Source organism: Dama dama, chromosome 24, assembly GCF_033118175.1.
Source record: "Dama dama isolate Ldn47 chromosome 24, ASM3311817v1, whole genome shotgun sequence".
Taxonomy (NCBI): Eukaryota; Metazoa; Chordata; class Mammalia; order Artiodactyla; family Cervidae; genus Dama; species Dama dama.
In genome coordinates this window covers 19,545,078-19,565,973 of record NC_083704.1, presented here as the reverse complement: position 1 = coordinate 19,565,973, position 20,896 = coordinate 19,545,078, and the positions used below count along the sequence as shown (strand labels likewise).

Sequence of the window (20,896 nt, the reverse complement as noted above, 5' to 3'; positions counted from 1 at the left end):
TACAATTGATTTACAGCATCATATCAGTTGCAGATGTACAGCACAGTGATTCATGTATACATATAAACTTTTTTCAGATTCTTTTCATATGTAGGTTGCTACAAAATATTGAGTATAGTTCCCTGTGCTATACAGTAGGCCCTTGTTGTTTACCTGTTTAGTACTATGTATATTTTAATTCCCAAATTCCTAATTTATCCCTCCCCCTGCCCTCTTTTCCCTTTGCTAACTGTAACTTCGCTTTCTATGTCTGTGGATCTATTTCTGGTTTGTATATAAGGTCATTTGTATCTTTTTCTTAGATTCCACATATGAGCAACAGCATGTGATATTTATCTTTCCCTGTCTGACTTACTTCACCTAGTATGATAAGCTTTGGGTCTATCCAGATTGCTACAGATGGCAATATTTCATTGTTTTTTTAGAGTTGAGTAATAATCCATTCTTGATGCCCTTTTGAGTAGACATGTCACAAGCAGCAGCCCCTGGGCCTGCTGTCTAATTACTGTCAAAGAGCATGACTACCTGGCCCCCTTCCCAAGCAGGACATTTGGGGCAGACAGGCTCTAACACGTCCTTATACAATGGCCCAACACAGCCATTTGACACAATATATAAAGGCACCTTTTTCATCCAGTTTATTTGAAAGATTCACCAGAGAGTTGAAATGACCATTTGTCACCTGCTGCTGCTGCTGCTAAGTCACTTCAGTCGTGTCCGACTCTGTGCGACCCCATAGATGGCAGCCCACCAGGCTCCCCCGTCCCTGGGATTCTCCAGGCAAGAACACTGGAGTGGGTTGCTGTTTCCTTCTCCAATGCATGAAAGTGAAAAGTGAAAGTGAAGTCGCTCAGTTGTGTCCGACTCTTAGCGACCCCATGGACTGCAGCCTACTAGGCTCCTCCATCCATGGGATTTTCCAGGCAAGAGTACTGGAGTAGGGTGCCATTGCCTTCTCCTTCAAGTCAGTAATTGGACCAGAGGAGTACTTCTGGCCCTTTCAAGTTCTATCATTCTAAAATTCACTCAAGAGATAATGAAAAATACTTAGTATCAGTAGCAGAAAAGGTGTAATATTTTTCCAGAAATATTCTCAAGGAGTCTTTGTTGCATGCAGTTCCATGTTCATTCTTGTAAGGTATCACTTGGGCCAGAAAGTAATTGTATTCATATTTAGTTCAAAGTTAGGATTTACTCTCACTTGAATCCTAACAATTTTAGACTCATCTTTGGGCCATGTCTACATGATCTGGTAAAATAGGTTGAGACGCATCGGCCTTGACTGATTGGAACTTGTGAGCATACTTCTTGGGAATGTGTCCCGTTGTGGGTTGTGTGCCTGTGTCCCCGTTCTATTAGTTATTTTTATTTTCATTTTGATGGGATTCCCTAGGGTCATTAGTGGTCAGGTTTCCATAATTTCTGTCTATCTCCAGGAACAATAGTGGGACATCACTGAAGACTTGCCATGTAGAATTCACTTCCTGTCATCATTCTGCCATCAAGAGCATGCCTGTTGGACTGTGTACTTTCAAGTGCAGTAGACAAACATTGATTTTACAGAGAAGTAAATGTGACTATAAGCTGTTTGGTTGAGCTTTTCCTGTCTATCTTTTCTGTCAGTGTGAATTGAAGGGTTAAGTTTTCAGCTCATAACCTTTTTTTTTTAAAATAAGTATGGTTTCACACATAATTAAAGATACACTTGAGGCAAAAATAGGAAACTCACATTTCATGTAAATGAAACCTCAAAGCTGTTTGGAATGTGGAGACCAAGATAATTACAAAATCCATCATGCAGAAACACTGCAAATACAGACAATTCAATGTGTTACCCAGTTATCAGTTTCTCTTCATTTGTCACTGAGAGAAAAACAGATTGAATGTTTGATAGCTAACCTCATTTTTCCTGTACTAGTAATTGTTTAAAAATCAAGTTCAAAACACTTTGAGCATTAACACTGGGAAAATATAAAGTACCAAAACGTAAAATAATAATAAAATAAAATAATATGTTTTTTATGCTGGAACCTCACATACATGATGCCAAAAAATGTGAATGAAAAACTAAAAAAAAATTATTCTATAATCTTGATTTATGGGCAGAACAGCTCCCATCTGAGTTTTTGTTTGTTTTTAAGGTGAAACGTTGTTTCTCGCCTGCCTTTGAGGGTGTTTCTGGAGGAGATTAGCATTTGAACAGTAAACTCAGTAAAGCAGATTGTCCTTACTGATGGATATAGGCATCACTCAACTGTTTGGTGGCCTGCATAGAACAAAAAGGCAGAGGAAGGCACATTTGGTGTGCGCTTGGGCTGGGATGTCCATCTGTTGCCATCACACGTTGGAACTCCTGGATCCTGAGTCTTCAGGCTCAGACTAGGGTTTGCACCGTTGGCTCCCCTGGTTTTCAGGGCCTTTGGATTTGGATAAGAACTATACCATCAGCTTTCCTGGGCTTCAGGCTCTCGGATGGCAAATCCATGGAACTTTTCAGCCTTTATAACCATGGGAGCCAATCCTTCATAATAAATCTCTTTCTGCATAATTATGTATCTCCTGTTGGCTCTTTCTCTGGAAAATCCTATCTAATATACTAATTGAAAAGGCTGTAAATTTAAAATTTTAATACGTATTGCCACATTGCCATCCCTAAAAGGTAGACTACCGTTTTCATTCTCCCCAGAAGAAAGGCTACCTGTTTCCCCACAGCCTTGCTGATACTGAATTTTATGAAATTACATCATTTTGCTTTTCTTGTAGATGACATTTTGTATGTCTTTGGTGTTTTGTATTTATTTAATTTTTAATGTAATTTAACATCTTTGATGGGTTTGTTAGCCACTGGTGTATCTTTTTCTATAAATTCCTTTAGTGTATTCTTTGCTGATTTATTTTCTGTTTAGTTTACTCTTTTCTGTTGATTTTTTTAAGAATTCTTTGACTAGTAAGATGTTTATATTATTTTGTCATAACAAATATACCTTTTATTTTCTTTCTGTATTTATAATTTTTTTGGTACTTTAGCTCTAAAGGTAATTTTCATTTAGTAGTCACTTTAATCAGTTTTTCTTTATGACTTTTGAGTTTTATGTCATCTTTTAAAAGGTCTTCCCATTCCAAGAATATAAATATATTCATCTGTATTTTCTTCTGGTACTTTCTTGATTGATTGTTTTCTGCCTTTCTGTATTCAGTTTAGTCAGGATTATTATTTTGTTGTAAGGAGTAGGGTGGACATCTATGTGGTAGTGTATTTGTAAAAGATTTCAAACATTACATACTAATAAGATTTTGTTTTGTACGCTTTGGCATATAATTGTTAGGTTAGTGGGAGTAGCACCTACATATCCTATGAAAATACCATTTCTTTGAATACAGTTGGTTCTATTTGTTCTTTGTACCACAATCATTACCTAATTGGGAGTAGTTTGTATTCTAAGAGACAATAGGAAAACATGTCCTGTGAAAATAGCATCTCTTTGACCTAATTGGATATCTTCCTAATAAAACTAAAGGGGATGAAACTGTAGTGATTCTTTTATAGCACAGGAAAGAAGGTGCGTAGTAGGAGAGCTGTTCTGATGCGCACCCCCCACCCCAGGGGATTACCAGGAGAGCCTTCCTTTGGCTTTGTGTGATCCTCCAGAGAAACTAGCATTTTCGGTGTGAAAAGACAGCTCTTCTCCGCTGATTCACCAAGTACAAATAGTCATGATCAAGACATTTGGGATGATGATGAAAACTCCATTTAAAGTCAAGAGGTGTTATGGATAACAACTTGACGTGTGTGTGTGTGTATGTACTTTATATCTACTTCAGTGTCATACTAGTTGCATTTTACTTTGTCAATGTTGGTCTTTAATGTCTAGGCCTCCTACAGTGTATGCTAGATTTTTAAAGTGTGGAAACTGCTGTTGCTTTGTCTTCCAGGGGGCTAATAGCCTAATGAAACTGAACTCTGGATTTATAGGTAATAGCAACAAAAAGGGAAATGGTTACATCTCTTAAAGGGAGAGACAAAACTATATTAGCTGATTGATTGGACAGTCATTGTGAGTCTGTCTGGGGCTTCCCAGGTGGCACAGTGGAAAAGAATGTGCCTGCCATTGCAAGAGAAGCAGGAGATCCGGGTTAGGTCCCTGAGTCAGGAAGATCTCCTGGAGGAAGAAATGGCAACCGACTCCAGTATTCTTGCCTGGAAAAATTCTATGGACAAAGGAGCCTGGTGGAATACAGTCCATAGGGTCACAAAGAGTCAGACACAACTGAACACACATGCACATGAGGCTGTTTGGCAAGACACGTGGTATTTCCATGATGCAGTTGGGTCATCTCTGAGCACCCATTCATTTAATTGTGGTTGAGTTGGCTTCATTGGTTACCAGATGAAAGGCTTTGGGCAAGTTAGTAAGTCTCCATTCCCATGTCAAAAAAAGGAGGAAATTTTAACACCTCATGGGGTTTTAGGAAAACTAAAGGAACAATGTGTGAAGAACTCTTGTCACGGCACTTTGCACATAGTAATTATCACCATCACTGTGTTCTTTTCTCTCTCTGTTATACTGATGGTGGTCTTATCTTTATTACTCAGGAATATATTAAACATGCGGTGAAAAACCATCATGGCTACCACCTCCAAATGTAATTCCCAGATGCCTTTAGAAATGAACTGTGTTTAAAAGATGAGCAGTAAATACTCTTGAGTTTGTTTTATTTTTGCCACCCCCCCCCCAAAAAAAAAAACTCTTTGATTTTATACAAATTCAGAAAGCCTGTCTGCGCATCATTTTGAAGCAGAAAAATAATGTTGATATTTAGTAGTATGGATATTTAGCCATGACTGTGATGCAGTGAAGTTAACAGTTTTGATAACGATGTTTGGCTTTTTTGTTTTGTTTAATGCCTGCAAAATTATCCTGCCTACGGCTCCCAGAGGCCCTTCCCATACAGCATGTTCTGTAATCATATTACTGATCTAATAAACGTCTATCTCTTACTGTAATAAACTCTCTTTGTGAACAGCCTCATTAATGTGCTGAAATAAGGGACCCCAGGGTATTTCCAGCAATTTCACTGTAGCTCTAAAGTGAGCTGGCCTGACGGCACTGTTGGTGGGAAAACTACCCCTTCAGCTCCAAAGAGTGAGTCTCCTGCAGGGTCACAGATCACAGACGTGCAAGGGGCAGAGCCTCCCAGTAAAGCTGCTTTAGGGGCAGCAGAATCCTACAGCGCAATACTTCAGACCAACAGCCTCACTTTCATTTTAATTCTGGATCAGTCTCTTTGAATAAATGAACCATTAGTTTGTGAAGCTGAGACTTTGCTGTATGGAATTTATGTGCATTGTCTGGATAATAAAGCCATAACTATGATTAACCAGTTTTATGCAGAGAATTTTCTTCTTCCAGTTGTAAAAATTGCCTGGTTTGGTAAGTTTTTACTTTTAGGAAGTGGTTTTTAAATTTTATTAGCTTGGTAATTTTACCATAAAATATCTGTTCATTTATTGGAAATAAAATCCATTTTTAGAGATGAATGTATTATCGCCTATGAGTTTTCCTTTGGAGTATACTCTCTACTTCAAACCTCTACTATTTAAATACAAGCTTTGCAGAAAGGGATTATTTTAGCATAAAGAGGACTCCAGGTATATTTCAATATCCTGGAGTCATCAAACAGTCATTTTTGCAGAATTCTGAACTATAATTCTATAACGCATTTTAAAAAATTCAGATCTCTTTCTGCATTATTTGATGGTCATAAAAAAGTATGACGGTCTGTTGCAGAAACTATTATATGCTACCTTAGTCCATCTTAACCTTCTTCAGCGTTTGTCATTTGTTATAGTGAGTCTTGGATTTGCCTTTTGTCATTTAGTGAAGGCCATTATAGAGGGTACCCAGGAAATTGCCCCTTTTTAAAATTTTAGGGATATTTATTTTTCTCTTTCTGATTTACTTCACTTTGTATAAACAGTGTCTAGGTTCATCCATGTCTCTACAAATGGCCCAGTTTGTTCATTTTTATGGCTGAGTAATGTGTACCACACCTTCTTTATCCATTCCTCTGTTGATGGACATTTAGGTTGCTTCCACGTCTTGAATATTATAAATAGTGCTACTATGAACATTGAGGTGCCTGTATGTTTTTTGAATTATGGTTTCTCTCAGTATATGCTCAGGATTAATGCATATATGTGGAATCTAGAAAAACATGCATAGAAGATCTTATTTGTAGAGCAGAAATAGAGACACAGATGTAGAGAACAGGTATATGGATACCGAGAGGGCATGAAGGCAGTGAATTGGTGGACTGGAGTTGACACATACACAGTCTTGATACTATGTATAAAATAGATAACTGATGAGAACATACTATATAGCACAGGGAACTCTGCAACATGTGACTTATGTGTGCCCACTTAACACATCACTCTACTTCACTCCCCAAATTAGATGTCATTATTTTATATTGTTAGGTTAATTATGTTCCTATTATGGCTTGCAACTGTAATTATCTTTTATTTTTTGTCTGGCTATTCATTGTGAAAACTAATAAGCATCTTTTACTATTGTGATTATGTAACTATTATTCTTGCCTGGAGAATCCCAGGGAAGGGAGCCTGGTGGGCTGGCGTCTATGGGATCACACAGTGTCGGACACGACTGACGTGACTTAGCAGCAACTATTATTCATTTTAATACCATTGCATCGTGATTGGTCAACCAGAATATAATAGAATTCTGTAACGTAAAACTACGATTTAATAGAGCCTGTAATCACTTTTTAAAATTCAGATGCACATTAGAATTATCTTTTAATTTTTCTGAAAAATATAAAATGCCCAGGTGTTGTTTTTTTTCCTCCAAATCTCCAGATGTGATTTAGTTTATGTTTTCCAATTTCTCTCTTTTTTCAGTTGTTCTTTCTCAAGCCTTTATCAAGTGTAGTAAGCAGAAAAGCTTTTGTGTACATATATATAAATAATATGTATAATAAATATATTTTAGAAAACATGAAGTTTTGCTCAGTGAAAAAATTTTATGACATTTTGGTTCCACTTGTTTAACTAAGTATGACTAGAATGCTAGATGTCTAATTTGTATTCACTCAAAATTTTGATACAGTTCCATTTACTCTGGCATCTAGTATTACTGCTAAAGTGTAGAAGGCTTTTGGAGAAGGAAATGGCAACCCACTCCAGTATTCTTGCCTGGAAAATCCCATGGACAAAGGAACCTGGTAAGCTACAGTCCATGGGGTCATAAAGAGTCACAAAGATTATTTTAGGGATTTTTTAAAAAAATTTTCAATGAGGCTTGAAACTTCTAATCCAATTCTGAAAATACAAGAAATACTATGTTGTTAAAAAATTAATATGTGATACAGTATTAACTAAAGTACAGATTTTTCTTCAAATTTCACAAAATTTTATGCTAGTGTCCATTATTTGTTTTCATACCTTATTTAAAGAGTCCACATTGTATTTGGTTGCATTGAGCAACTTCAGCATGCAACAAAATCTGGTAAATTCTCTTTTCATTTTTATTCTGTTACACATTATTTTCTACTTTTCCTTATTATGGTTTCTTAGATACTCCCATCATTTAAAAGTAGACATTTTCAGCCATTAAAAAGAATTCATTTGAACCAGTCCTAATGAGATGGATGAAGCTGGAGCCCATTATACAGAGTGAAGTAAGCCAGAAAGATAAAGAACATTACAGCATACTGACACATGTATATGGAATTTAGAAAGGTGATAATGATAACCCTATATGCAGAACAGAAAAAGAGACACAGAAATACAGAACAGACTTTTGAACTTTGTGGGAGAATGTGAGGGTGGGATATTTGAAAAGAACAGCATGTATACTATCTATGGTGAAACAGATCACCAGCCCAGGTGGGATGCACGAGACAAGTGCTCCGGCCTGGTGCACTGGGAAGACCCAGAGGAATCGGGTGGAGAGGGAGGTGGGAGCGGGGATCGGGATTGGGAATACATGTAAATCCATGGCTGATTCATATCAATGTATGACAAAACCCACTGGAAAAAAAAAAATAATAATAATAATAATAAAAATAAATAAATAAAAGTAGACATTTAATTTCCAAATACTTGGTGTTAAGTATCTTTGATATTAATTTCTCATTTAAAAGCTTTCTTCTCTGTAGTTACCCTCTGGGTTTTTTCAGTGTTCTAACTTTATTGAGGCTTTTAATGGCTAAGTCAAAGATCTCTCTTGGTAAATGTCACATTGCACTTGAAAATATGTGGGTTATTTTCACATATTGTTTGATACAGATTTCTACAGAATTCCACAGTGATAAGAGAGCAGACTCTGTATAATTTCAATACCTTTAGACTGTGACATTTTTGCACCTTGTTTTATGTCCCTGGTTGTATTCCAGTGTCTCCTGGTTTATCATCCATGAGAGTTTGAATGAAATTTGTATCCTACTGGTGTGTTAAAATGGTATGCTGTGCTATGCTTAGTTGCTCAGCCGTGTCGGACTTTGCAGCCCCAGGGACTGTAACCTGCCAGGCTCCTCTGTCCATGGGATTCTCCAGGCAAGAATACTGGAGTGGGTTGCCATGCCTGCCTCCAGGGGATCTTCCCAACCCAGGAATCGAACCCATGTCTCCCGCATTGCATGCAGAGTCTTTACCATCTGAGCCACCAGGCAAGCCTGTGAAAATTGTATAAGTCTTAATAATGTTGAATTGGTTCATTGCTCTTCGGGTCTACTCTGTCCTTCTACTTTTCTGTCCATTCTATTAAGTTTTGAGAGTTTGATACTGAAACTTCAACTAAAAATCTGAACTTATCTACTTAAAAAATAACTAATATATAGTGGAACTATGTGTAACTTTGCTCTATGTTTTCCAAATCTCCCTCAAATATGTGATAATACTTTCGATAATTTAAAAAATCAAAAAGAAATGTAATTTAGAAAAACAAAAATTCAATCAAGGGTTAAGGATTGTAAAAATGCTCTAGGAGACATTCAAAGAACAAAAGTTCAAAAAAGAAAACCATAATTAAAGAATATAAACATCCAATAAAAAGACAAAATAGCATATTGAGCAAAGCTAAATGAATAATGAAGATGATGATGTCAAGAAAACTTTTTTTTACAAAGGTCAAAGAGAAAAGGCAGATTGCCAATCAACATTCCAATCATTCTGACAGTGGATCATTCAGGAGTATTAATAGAAACCAGAAGATGATGGAGTCCTTTATAAAAGGTCTGAGAAATAATGATGAACTTTGAAGTATCTGTTAAACTAAATAATCATTTTCACACACACACACACACACACAAGACATTGTTACCACTAGACCTGCAACTTAAAAAACAGTTACTGATAAACTCAGTATACTGGATAAATCAGGATTTGGAGGAGAGTTAAGGGTATGCAGAGGAGCTTAAAACTGCATTTGTTGGATCATCAGTAATTATCTTGCTATACTCTATAGATCTTTATGTTTGAGAGACTTCATCTCAATTTAAAAAGTGATTATAATATAAGAAAATAGATACTAAAAACACCACAGTGTTATTAATGACGATATAAGAACACTGTCTCAGAATTTAAAGGAAGAAGAAAAGAAAAGTAGATCAGGGGACTTCCCTGGTGGTCCATTGACTAAGACTCCACACTCCCAATGCAGGGCGACTTGGCTCCATCCCTGCTTGGGGAACTAGATCCCACATGCTGCAACTGAAGAGTCTGCATGCTACAACCAGAGTAAAAGTGTTAGTCGCTCAGTCGTGTCCAACTCTTTGTGAACCCATGGACCCCTGCCAGGCTTCTCTGTCCATGGCATTTCCCAGGCAAGCATACTGGAGTAGGTTGCCATTTCCTTATCCAGGGGATCGTCCCAACCCAGGGACCGAACCTGGGTCTCCTGTGTTGAAGGCAGATTCTTTACCATCTGAGCCACCAGCGAAGCCCACAACTAAAATAACCCGAAACTAAAAGGATCCCACATGCCACAACTCAGACCCAGCACAGCCAAATTAAATTAATTTTTTGATAAAGAAGGGAAGACAAGAGCATTTACAAGAAAGGCGAGCTTGCACGTCTTAAGAGGGGAGAGTGTTTCAGTGGTTGGAGAGTATTAAGAGCCATGAAGGGGAGACAAAACAAGAATGGAGAGAAAGTTCCAACTGATATATACGTATATGATATAAAAACTTAGAATCAACTTGTTGATTTCTACCAAAACAAACAAAAAACCCTATTGGGATTTCAATTGGGATTACGTTTAGTCTTAATTTGGAGAGAATGGTATTTTAACAAAATTGACTTCCCGCTCATGAATGTGGTGTATCCCTTCACTTATTTGGGTCCTCTTTAATTTATCGCAACAATATTTTATCTTTTTAAGTGTATAGGTCTTTCATCTTTTGTCAGACTTATCTCTGAATAGTTCAGTTTTTTGGATGTTATGGTACATGATATTTGTTTTTTTGTGAGCATCTATTATATTTATTGATGGACATTTAGGTGGTTTATAGTTTTTTCAATTACAGCAATGCAATGAATAACTTTGTAAATGCAAATATACTCACATCTGATTATTTCCCTTAAAAATTTTTTTTATTTTTTATTGTAGTTGCTATGCAGTATTATATTAATATCATAGTATAGGTATACAATATAGTGATACATAATTTTTAAAGGTTGTACTCCATTTATATTTATTGTAAAATATTGGTTATATTCCCCACATTGTACAATATATCCTTGTAACTTATTTCATACAGAATAGCTTGTACCTCTTTTTTTTTTTTTTCATTTATTTTTATTAGTTGGAGGCTAATTACTTTACAATATTGAAGTGGGTTTTGTCATACATTGACATGAATCAGCCATGGCGTTACATGTATTCCCCATCCAGATCCCCCCTCCCACCTCCCTCTCCACCCCGATTCCTCTGGGTCTTCCCAGTGCACCAGGCCTGAGCACTTGTCTCATGCATCCCACCTGGGCTGTGTACCTCTTAATTTCCCACTCCTATGTTGGCTGTCATCCTTACCCTTTCCCCATTGGTAAACACTAGCTTTTTCACTAGTTTTTCTCTATATTTGTGAGTCTGCTGCTTTTTTGTTGTGTTGACTAGTCTGTTGTATTTTTAAGATTCCGCATAAAAGTGGTATCATACTGTGTTTCCTTTCTCTGACTTATTTCACTGAGCATAATGCCCTCCAAGTCCATCCAGGTTGCTGCAAATGGCAAATTTCATTCTTTGTATGGCCAAGTAGTATTCCATTGGTGTGTATGTGTATATATATGTGTGTGTGTGTGTGTAGTGCATATTCTTTATCCATTCATCTGTTGATGGACACATGGAAAAACAGATGAGGTTTCTTTTGTACCTTGGCAATAGCAAATATTGCTGCTATGAACTTTGGGTTGCATGTATCTTTTCCATTTAGTGTTTTTGCTTGTAACCTTTAAACTCATTTTTGGACTCTAGTGGATAGTTTGTGAATTCCACTGAATTTTCTACACCAAGAATCATGTCTTCTGCAAATAAGCAGTTAAGTCTTCTTTTCCAATCTGGATTTCTTAAATTTATTTGTTTGTTTGTTTGTTTGTTTATCCGTTTTGGCCCGGCTGCACTGGCCAGAACCTCCCCTGCTCTCCCCTGGTGAGAGCAGATGTTCCTCTCTGTCTTCCTGATCAGGGTGAGGCGTTCAGTCTCTGACATGTTTCTATCACCTTCTACTCCTTGTTTGCCGAGTTTTTGTTAGAAACAGGTGTTGCATATTGTTAAATACTTTTTCTATTGAGATGATTGTGGTTTTTCTTTTTAAATTATTAATATGATATTATGGGTTGACTGTATCTCTTAAAAAAGATGTGTTAAAACCCTCACCCCCCAGTACCTCAGAATGTGACCTTGGTTGGAAGTAGGATCATGTACATAATTGGCTAAGATGAGGTCATGCTGGAATAGTGAGGGCTCCCTGACCCACTGTGACTGGTGTCCTTATAAGAAGATGACCATATGCAGCCAGAGACACAAGGGAGAATACCGTGTGAGGATGGAAGCAGAGACTGGAGTTCTGCTGCCACAGGCAAGGCACATCTGGGGCTCTCAGAGCCTGGAGGAGGCAGGAAGGATTCATGCCTGGAGGCTTCAGAAGGGGCATTGCTCTGTCCCCTCCTTGATATGAGACTTATAGTCTCCAGAACTGCAAAATCAGTTTTTGTTTTTTAAGCCCACTCAATTTGTGGGTTTTTTTAGCCCATTCAACTATGATAGCAACCCTTGGGAATTAATACATATGATATGTTACAGTGACTGATTTTTTTGAATGTTAAACTGACCTGTATTCCTGGGATACACCCCGTTTTGTCAAGAGGTATTATTTTATCATTATCCTTGTCATGTTTTGTTGGCTTGGAGTTGCTTTAATTTTGTTTAGAATTTGTGCATCTGTGTTCATGAGGGACGTTGTTTTGTAGTTTACTTTTTTATATGGTTTTTGTCCTGTTTTGATATCAGGGTAATGTTGATCTTAGCAGATGAATTGGGAAGTATTCTCTGCTCTTTGATATTCTTGAAGACTGTGCAGAGTTGTTACTGGTTTTTTAAAAAAGATGTATCAAGAAATAACTCATACCTTTAACCCCTCTAAAGTGTACAATTCACTGCTGTTTAGTGTATTTTCAGAGTTGTGCATCATCACCGTTATCTGATCACAGAACATCTTTGTCACCCCAGAAAGGAATTTCATACTCATGAAAAGTCACTCCTCATACTCTCCCCTCCAAACCCTTGTCAATCACTAATTGGCTTTCTGTTTCTATAGATTGGCCTATTCTGGTTATTTCTTATACATGGAACTATATAATATATGGCCTTTCTCTGAGTATGATGTTTTTTTGAGGTTCGTTCATGTTTCTAGCTTGCAACATAAGTACTTGCTTCGTTGTTTTGGTGAAGGATCTTCCACGGTATAGATATACAGTATTTGTGTATCCACTTATTAGTTGATGGACATTTGGGTTGTTTCCGCTTTTTGGCAATTTTGAGTTAAGGCTGCTGTTAGCAATTGTGTTCAGGCTTTTGTGTAAACACACGCTTTCTTTCTCTTGAGTATATATCTAAGAGTGAAAGTGCTCAGCCCTAAGGTCAGCCTATGTTCAACCTTTTGAGAAAATACAGTGTTTCCCAAAGCTGCCGTTGGCTCCAGCAGTGTATGGAGGTTCTAGTTTCCCCACACCCTCGCCGACACTTGTCATTATCTGCATTTTTAATTGTAGCCATCGTAGTGGGTGTGAAGGTGGCTCTGACTTGCATTTCCCTGATGGCTGATCATGTTGGATATCTTTTCCTGTGCTTACTTGCCCATTTTGTATACCTTTTTGGGGAAAAAAATGTCTTTTTTTCTTTGCACTTTAAAAAATTAGGTTATTTGTCTTTTTATTACTGAGTAGTAAGAAATTTCATATTTTGTGTGTATACACGTCCCTTATTATCTATTAGATTACAGTAATTTTCCCTTGTTCTGTGGATGATCTTTTCACTTTCCTCATATATGGAGATGAAGTCATTTATCAATTTTGTTGTTGTTCTTGTGCTTCTGGTGTCATACGCAAGAAACATTGCCCCACTCAAAGTCACAAAGGTGTAATGACTTTTATATTTTCTTCTAAAAGTTTTGTATGTTTTATTTCAGTTCAGTAGCTCAGTCGTGTCCAACTCTTTGCAACCCCATGGACTGCAGCCCGCCAGGCTTCCCTGTCCATCACCAACTCCCAGAGCTTGCTGAAATTCATGTCCATCAAGTTGGTGATGCCATCTGTTTGTATGTTTAGCTCTTATATTTAGATATTTGATCCATTTGGAGACAGTTTTTGGATGAGGTGTCCCAGTCCATTCTAAAGGAGATCAGTCCTGGGTGTTCATTGGAAGGACTAATGTTGACGCTGAAACTCCGATACTTTGGCCACCTGATGTGAAGAGCTGACTCATTTGAAAAGACCCTGATGCTGGGAAAGATTGAGGGCAGGAAAAGAAGGGGATGACAGAGGATGAGATGGTTGGATGGCATTACCGACTTAATGGACACGAACGAGTTTGGGTGGACTCTGGGAGTTAGTGATGGACAGAGAGGCCTGGCGTGCTGTGGTTCATAGGGTCGCAAAGAGTCGGACACGACTGAGCAACTGAACTGAACTGTGAGGTATGGGTCTAACTGCATTCTTCTGCATGTGAATACCTACTTGTCTCAGCACAATTTGTTTAAAAAGGCCACTTTTCCCCCATTAAATTGTCTTGGCATGCCTGTCAAAAATCAGTTTACCATAAATGTAAGTGTCGAATTTGGGACTCTAAATTCTATTCCACTGATCTTCTGTATATCCTTATGCCAGTACTACATTGACTGGATTATGGTAGCTTTGCAGCAAAATTTGAAGTTGGGAAATGTGAGCCTTCCAAATTTATTCTTCTTTTTTAAGATCATTTTGGCTATTAGTCTCTTGTATTTCTATTTGAATTTTACGATCAGCTTATCAAATTTCTGGAAAAAAAAAATCCAGCTGCAGCTCTGAATGCTTTTTATTTGCAAATCAGTTTGGGGCATATTGACAACCTAATAATATTAACTCTTTTGATCCTTGAACATGACATATTTTGCAGTTTATGTACCTTCCTTAACTTTTTCCTACAATGTTTCAGCTTTCAAGTCATGTACTTCTTTTAACTTCAGTTTTAAATATTCTTTTTGATGCTACTGTAATGCAGTTGTTTTCTTTGTTTGTTTTTTTTACATTCTTCATTGCCAGTGTGTAGACACACAATTGATTTTTGTATATTGATCTCATATTCTGCCCCCTTGCTGAACTTGTTTATTTTTATAGTTCTTTAGTGAATTCCCTAGTATTTTTGTATGTAAGAGTATGTCATCTGCAAATAGAGTTTTCCTTTCTAGGTGATTTCTACGTATTTTCCTCGCTTAATTGCCATAACTAAAACTTCCAATATAATGGTGAATATAAATGGCAGGAAAGGACATCTGCCTTGTTCATGATCTTAAACCATGGTAAGTATGGTGTCAGCTGTAAATTTTGCCCGAGATGCCCTTTATCAATTTAAGAAAGTTCTCTTCTATTTATAATTTGTTGAGTGTTTTTTAATACTAAAAGGGTTTTTAATTTTGTCAAATGCTTATTTTGTGACCGTTGAAAGACTCATATAATTTTTGTCTTTTATTCTATTCGTGTTGCACATAACCTCGATTGATTTTTTAGATGCTAAACTAGCCTTTCATTCCTGTGATAAATTCCACTTGGCCGTGATGTATAACCCCTTAATATGTTGCTGAATTTGGTTTGCGAACACTTTGTTGAAGTTTTTGCATCTATATTCATAACAGCTGTTGGTCAGAAGTTGTCTTTTCTTGGAATGTGTTTGTCTGATTTTGGCATCGGGGTAATACTGGCCACTAGACCATTCCAGTATGACCTAAACCAAATCCCTTACTATTATATAGTAGAAGTGACAAATAAATTCAAGGGACTAGATCTGATAGACAGAGTGCCTGAAGAACTATAGACAGAGGTTCATGACATTGTACAGGAGGCAGTGGTCAAGATCATCCCCAAGAAAAATAAATGCAAAAAGGCAAAATGGTTTTCTGAGGAAGCCTTACAAATAGCTGAGAAAAGAAGCGAAAGGCAAAAGAGGAAAGGAAAGATATACCCATTTGAATGCAGAGTTCCAAAGAATAGCAAGGAGAGATAAGAAAGCCTTCCTCAGTGATCAATGCAAAGAAATAGAGAATGGGAAAGACAAGAGATCTCTTCAAGAAAATTAAAGATACCAAGGGAACATTTCATGCAAAGATGGGCACAATAAAGGACAGCAGTGGGATGGACCTTAAAGAAGATATTAAGAAGAGGTGGCAAGAATACATAGAAGAACTATACAAAAAAGATCTTCATGACCCAGATAATCATGGTAGTGTGATCACCCACCTAGAGCCAGACATCCTGGAGTGCAAAGTCAAGTGGGCCTTAGGAAGCATCACACGAACAAAGCTAGTGGTGGTGATGGAATTCCAGCTGAGCTATTTCAAATCCTGAAAGATGATGCTGTGAAAGTGCTGCACTCAATATGCCAGCAAATTTGGAAAACTCAGCAGTGGCCACAGGACTGGAAAGGGTCAGTTTTCATTCCAGTCCCAAAGAAAGAGAGTGCGAAAAAATGTTCAAACTACCACACAATTGCACTCATCTCATACGCTAGCAGAGTAGTACTCAAAATTCTCCAAGCCAAGCTTCAACAGTATGTGAACCACGAACTTCCAGATGTTCAAGCTGGATTTAGAAAAGGCAGAGGAACCAGAGATCAAATTGCCAAGATCCACTGGATCATCAAAAAAGCAGAAGAGTTCCAGAAAAACATCTACTTCTGCTTTATTAACTATGCCAAAGCCTTTGACTGTGTGGATCACAACAGACTGTGGAAAATTCTTAAAGAGATGGGAATACCAGGCTACCTTACCTACCTCCTGAGAACTCTATATGCAGGTCAAGAAGCAACAGTTAGAACTGGACATGGAACAACAGACTGGTTCCAAATCGAGAAAGGAGTATGTCAAGGCTGTATATTGTCACCCTGCTTATTTAACTTATATGCAGGGTACTCATGCGAAATGCTGGGGTCGATGAAGCACAAGCTGGAAACAAAATTACCAGGAGAAATATCAGTAACTTCAGATACGCGTATGACACCACCGTTAAGGCAGAAAGCAAATAACTAAAGAGCCTCTTGAAAGTGAAAGAGGAGAGTGAAAAAGTTGGCTTAAAACTAAGGATTCAAAAGACTAAGATCATGGCATCGGTCCCATCACTTCATGGCAAATAGATGGGGAAACAATGGAAACAATGAGGGGCTCCAGAATCACTGCAGATGGTAACTGCAGCCATGAAATTAAAAGACGCTTGCTTCCTTGGAAGGAAAGCTATGCCAACCTACACAGCATATTAAAAAACAGAGACATTTCTTTGCTGACAAAGGTCTGTCTAGTCAAAGCTATGGTTTTTCCAGTAGTCATATATGGATGTGAGAGTTGGGCTGCAAAGAAAGTTGAGCACAGAAGAAATGATGCTTTTGAAGTATGGTGTTGGAGAAGACCCTTGAGAGTGCCTTGGACTGCAAGGAGATCCAGTCAGTCCATCCTAAAGGAAATCAGTCATGAATATTCATTGGAAGGACTGATGCTGAAGCTGAAACTCCAATACTTTGGCTACCTGATACGAAGAACTGACTTCTTGAAAATACCCTGATGCTGGGAAGGATTGAATGTGGGAAGAGAAAGGGATGACAGAGGATGAGATGGTTGGATGGTATCACTGACTCGATGGATATGAGTCTTAGAAAGCTCTGGGAGTTGGTGAAGGACCGGGAAGCCTGGCATGCTGCGGTCCATGGGGTTGCAAAGAGTCAGACACGACTGAGCGACTGAAGTGAACTGAAATACTGGCCACACAGAATGAGTTTGGAACTGTCCATTTTCTTTAGCTTTCTGAGAAAATGTGTATAGACTGGGTTTTACTTCTTCCTTGAATCTTTGGTAGAATTTGCCATCAGTGCCATCTAAGCCTATAGCTGTCTTGGTGAAAAGGTTTTTAACCAGAAATTCATTTTCTCTAACAGATAATATACTGTCCAGGCTACCAGTTTCTTCATTGTGAGCTTGCCCTTGCTCTCTTCTCTCTAGTACTTTGTCCTGTGAACTCTAGCTGCTTGGTTTTCTGAGACTTTTCACTCTGTCTCCTCAGCTTAAAAAATCTGCTGGTACCCACCTCAGTTGCTGTCTCTCTTAGGCCTGGAGACCTCTTAAGCCTCTAACCTGGGAGAGGGGTAGAGCTCACCTCAGTTATTTTCCATCCCTGGGCATCACTGTACTACATTGCCTCGTGTGTGGTATTTTAAAAACCATTGTTTCGTATATTTTTCTAGTAGTTTGTTTCTTCAGACAGTTGGGCATATCCTTATTCTGTTATTCCAGGGAGATTTTATACCATCACCATCTTTTTTGTAGTGGTGGGGCAGGGCTCACACACACACAAACACAAACATCAATTTTGCAAGAATCCAACAAATAAGGCATCTTTGGAGTTACTACTTATGATAAGCATCCTTCCATCTTTTCAACAATGAAGCTAAACTAACTCATAAATGAAGAAATGTTAAAAATAGGTTGAAATAGAAGCTTGAATACCTGTGCCTGTCTCACTGGCTACCCAAAAGCTATGAAAATATAGCATCAAATATCTTATGATCATGGGAGAGTGGAAAAAGAAGCTGTTAATGGAAAAGAAATCTCATGCAGTTACTCAGTGATAGAAAGCAGATGGAACTGAATCAAAATCTAGTGAAGAAACCAATTACCCAGAACATACAGAGGAGAAAACTAACCAGAAGGTAGGAACAGATGCTGTTGATCTGTAAACTTCGAGTGGAAAAGTGCTGGAGGCCCTAGACTCTTACCAGGCTATTGGAAGATGAGCATTTAGAACTGGCAGGCCAATCAAGCCCCTTCCCTTATTCATTGTCTCAGCTTTATTCCAGGTTAATAAGTTGAGGTCTGTGCTGTGAAGAGGATAAACCGTCTATCTGATGTGATTTCTAAGATGGGGGTCATCACTTAGAAAGAAACATTTCAGAGTTTGAAGAAATCACAGAGACGATTAGAAGAAATCGCAGGGAAATCAGCATGAAGAAACAGATACACACAAATGCAAAGGAAATTGGAGCCATCTGCCTGTACTAATCTGCCCACTCTTTCATTCATAAAACAGAATGCCAGGGACCACCAGACACTTGGGGAAGCCTGATAGCCTGAAGCAGAAAAACCAAGGTGAACAAACAGCTGAGCCCGTAGGAGACAAAGTTGATAGGCAGTGTAACAGGTTGAATTGTGCGGCGCCCCGCCCCCCCGCAATGAGATGTTGAAGTCCTAACTCCCAGCACCTCAGAATATTAAACTTTATTTGAAAACACATTCCAGATGAGGTCAGACTCAAGTAGAGTGCATCCCTAATCCAATATGACTAGCATCTTTATTAGAAGACAACCATGTGAAGTCAAGAGACTCACAGGAGAATTCCATGGGATGACGGAGGCAGAGATAGGAGTTATGCTTCCACAAGCTAAGGAATGCCTGGGATTTCCAGAAAATCACCAGACGCCAGAAAGAAGCAAGGGAATGTTCTTCCTTGGGTTTCAGAGGCACCAAGGTCCTGCTGTTTGATTTTTAAGCTTCTAGCTTCCAGAGCTGTGAGGTAATACATTTCTGTTGTTATGCCACGCAGTTTGTGGTACTTTTTATGTCAGCCCTAAGGAACTAATACTGGTAGTAAAAGGGAATTTAATAATTCTTATCAAAAACATAAAATGGTCAGATAACCCACAGGAAGATTTTAAAAAAAGGAATCAGAAAAATAAATGGGGAATAAATAGAAGACAAGTTATAAAATTGCATGTTAGACTTAAACCATAGCATTTTTATATTATTTATCTTAAAAATGGAAATTATCTAAATGTACCAATTAAAAGATAGAGATGACTAGAGGGGATAACAAAACATGATCCAACAGTATGTTGTCAAATATAATGATTTAGGCAGGTTGAAAGTAAAAAGTTGCAAAGTATATATGGTGAAAATAATTAATTTTTAAAAAGCAGGAGTGGCCGTCTTAATGTATAGGTTAATTTCTTGGTTGTGATCTTGTACTGTAGTTATGCAAGATGTTTCCTTTGGGGAGGTCCGATGAAGTATATATGGTATCTCTCTGTATTGTTTCTTATAATGGCATATAAACTTGCCAATATCTCAAAATAAGATTCATTCACATGCAAAAGAATGAAGTTGGTTCTCTACTTATATGCAAAGATTAAAATGGAAAGACCTAAATGTAAAAGTTAAACTATAAACTTCTTAGAAGGAAAAATAAATGTAAGTGCTAAAACTATAAAAATTCTTAGAAGTGTAAATCTCAGGACCTTGAAATAGGCAATGGTTTCTTAGGTTTGACACCAAAATCACAAGCAATAAAATGAATAGGTAAATTGGACGTTATCAAAATAAAAAATACATTGTGCTTCAAAGGACACTGTCAAGAAAGTGGAAAGACAATCCACAGAATGGGAAAACAGTTTTGAAATGTGTATCTGCTGAGGGAATTATATCTAAAATATATAAAGGGAATTGTATTTAAAATATATAAAGAATACTTAATTATGATAAGACAAATGACCTAGTTTTAAAAATGAGAAAGATCTGAGTAAACATTTCTCCAAAGACGATATACAAATGACCAAAATGCACATGAAAAGATTTTCAGCATCACTAACCATCAGGGAAGTACAAATGAAAGACCACTATGGGTGACCACTCCACGCATACTAGGATGTCTGTAATTAAGAAGATAGGTAATAACAAGTGTTGGTGAGGATGTGGGGAACCTGAAACTCTCATACTTTGCTGGTGCTAATGGCAGCTTTGAAAAATAGTCTGGTGATTCCTCAGAAAGTTAAACATAGAGTTACTTATTGTATGATTCAGCAATTTCACTTCCAAGTATATACCTGAGAAACAAAACGTGTGCACAAAAATGTATACACAGATGTTCACAGCAGTACTACTCATACTGGTCAAAAGTGAAAACAACTCAAACGTCCATCAGCTGATGAATGTATAAACAAAATGTGGCATATCCATTGCATAATAAAAAGAAATGAAATGCCGATACATGCTACAGCATGGATGAATCCTGAAAACATGCTAAGAGAAAGAAGCCAGTCACAAAAGATCATATTTTGTATGATTTCAAGTATCTGAAATGTCTAGAATA

The 20,896-nt window shown here is 37.6% G+C and overlaps 1 protein-coding gene across 4 annotated transcripts in view; it reads left to right on the top strand.

Annotated features, from left to right (window-relative positions):
• ULK4 (unc-51 like kinase 4) overlaps positions 1-20,896 on the top strand; it is a 524,814-nt gene that overhangs the window by 380,068 nt on the left and 123,850 nt on the right. The window lies entirely within an intron of this gene.